Genomic DNA, 2,475 nt, shown 5'->3' with positions numbered 1-2,475 from the left:
TTCTCATTTCCAATCACAATGAAAACCTCAGCACTTTTTTTTCTTTTTGCTACAGATTCACAGATAAAAATATGTGGGGTCATGAATGAAATGACTTTTTCTCATTTCCAATCACAATGAAAACCTCAGCACTTTTTTTTCTTTTTGCTACAGATTCACAGATAAAAATATTTGGGGTCATGAATGAAATGACCAGCTGGCTTCCCTATCACCCTACAGTAAGAGCATTCCACTTGACATGTTTCCGGTTCCTTAAGGTTTTTATATGTATATAGTTTAACATTAGTTTTAAAACATTTGCCATATTTGCATCTTCGGAAACTTGTCAGTTTCTACATATATAGTTAAGCGCCTCCTTATGTATTTGACAGTACATTTACCATGCCAGAAGAATTTTTCAAGATGTGATCCCATTTTGTCTTCTTATAAGCCTGTTGGGGATCAGGGAAACCAGCCCGTAGCTGAAGGCCCTCCACGAGGTATCTCATATACAGTATTAAAGAAGACACCTACCAATGGTAGAGTGGAGTAGGCTGCTAACAGACCAACACTGCCACAAATTGCAAATATCAACTCTAGACAGACTGCAAAGACAACTGCCTAAGGGATGTAGAGAGCGAACAAAAGCAGGCAGAGGGGAGTTGAGGGGAGGGTATGAGTTTCCCGGTATTTAGCTTTGGTCAGAGGACAACCCATAGTTGCAAAGTGTGTGCGGGTGGCTAAAACTCCAATAGAAAGCCTGTCATATTTCTGGCTTGAGGAATCAGAGGATAGAACTTGGGGGAGGGGGGCGATCATGACCATGAGAGAGTGGGGATTGCCCAGAGAAAAGGGTAATCTAAAGTCTATGTTTGAAATCTACCCAAGCTTCTTACTGACTGACCCATGACTCACACATGCACAAGGCAGTCTCAAAGCAGCTGGCAGCTACAATTTAGAGTAGTGAACTGAGATTTGAATTTCCACCCACCGCCAGGGAGAAGACAGTTTGCAGTTTGAGTCCAACCAAGTCAATTGCTTGTTAAAATGAAATGATCAGCAATGGCATCGATACAACAGAATTCACAGTGTTCAGGACATCATCCCAAACTATTCAAAATATGAAGAACCAGGAAAATGCGATCTATTTTCAAGAGAGAAGACAATCGAAAGAGGTCAACTTGAGGTGACTCAAACGTTGAAAATATCAGGCAACGATTTTAAAGCAGATATTATAATTAGGCTCAGTAAGATAAGAAAAAAAAGTGCTCCAGTAAATGAGAAGACAGGAAATCTCATAAGAGAAATTGAAAAGGTGTAAAATAAAATGGATGATGCGGGAAAAACCAGTGAACTTGAAGATAGTGCAGTAGAAATGATCCAATCCAATCCAATAATCCAAGAGGAAAAATGAGGCAGAGGAGGAGAAGGAGAAGGAGGGGGAGAGAGGAGAAAAAGAAGCATTCTAGAGTGCACCGGATGTGGGATGGTATCAAAAAAGCTAATGCGTGAGTTGTTGAAGTCCCAGGAAGAGAATGGGTTGAAAATTTTTGAAGAAATAATGGCTGAGAGCTTCCCAAATTTAATGAAATGTTTAAATTTACTGATTTAATAAACTCAGTGAATCCCAAACAGGATAAATGGAAAGGAAAGCACACTGAGACGCATCATAGTTAAACTGTGAAAAACAAAGACAGAGAAAATCTTGCAAGAGGCCAGAGAAAAAGGATTTAAATAATAGTAGACTTCACATCAGAAACTGTGGAAGTCAGGTGACGGTGAGTAAAATCTTTGACATGTTTTAAAGAAAAAAACTGTCACCTTAGAATATATAGCAGAAATACACTTCGAGAATTAAAGCGAGATGAAGACATTTTCAAATAAAAGAATGTTAGAAGGCTAACACTATAAGAAGCTGAAGGAAGTGTTTCAGGCTGAAGGGAAGTGATATGTGATTTTGGATATGAAAACAGGAATAAAGGGCATAAAAATAAATGTTTGGGTAAACACAAAAGAGTATGTTTCCTTTTAATTCCTTTAAAATATATTTGATTGTATAAAGCAAACATTATAACTGACTTATAGGGTTTATATTCTATGTAGATGGAGTCTATATGGCAGCTTTTGCAAAAAGGTGATGGCGGTGGTGTTGGGGTAATTGGACCTGCACAATTATAAGTAGTTCATGAGAAGTTAAGGGGTTTATATTGTAAAACCTAGAAGAACTGCTGAGAAATAATGCAGAAAACTAAAAATCCAATAGGTAAATAAAAATGGAATTATAAAAAGAATGTAAGAAAGAGGAAATGAGAGAAAATAAAAGTAGAGGAGGCAAATAATAAAATAATAGACAAAAATCCACCCATTTGTGAACAAAGACAGTTTTATTTCTTCCTTTCCAATCTATATACCTTTTATTTCCTTTTCTTGTCATATTGCATTAGTTAGAACTTCCAGTATGATGTTGAAAAGGTACAGTAAGAGGGGACATTCTTG

This window comes from Pteropus vampyrus, unplaced genomic scaffold (genome assembly GCF_000151845.1).
Source record: "Pteropus vampyrus isolate Shadow unplaced genomic scaffold, Pvam_2.0 Scaffold292, whole genome shotgun sequence".
NCBI classification, from domain to species: domain Eukaryota; kingdom Metazoa; phylum Chordata; class Mammalia; order Chiroptera; family Pteropodidae; genus Pteropus; species Pteropus vampyrus.
The sequence above is the reverse complement of the archived record's forward strand: the minus strand, read 5'-3'. Positions refer to the sequence as shown.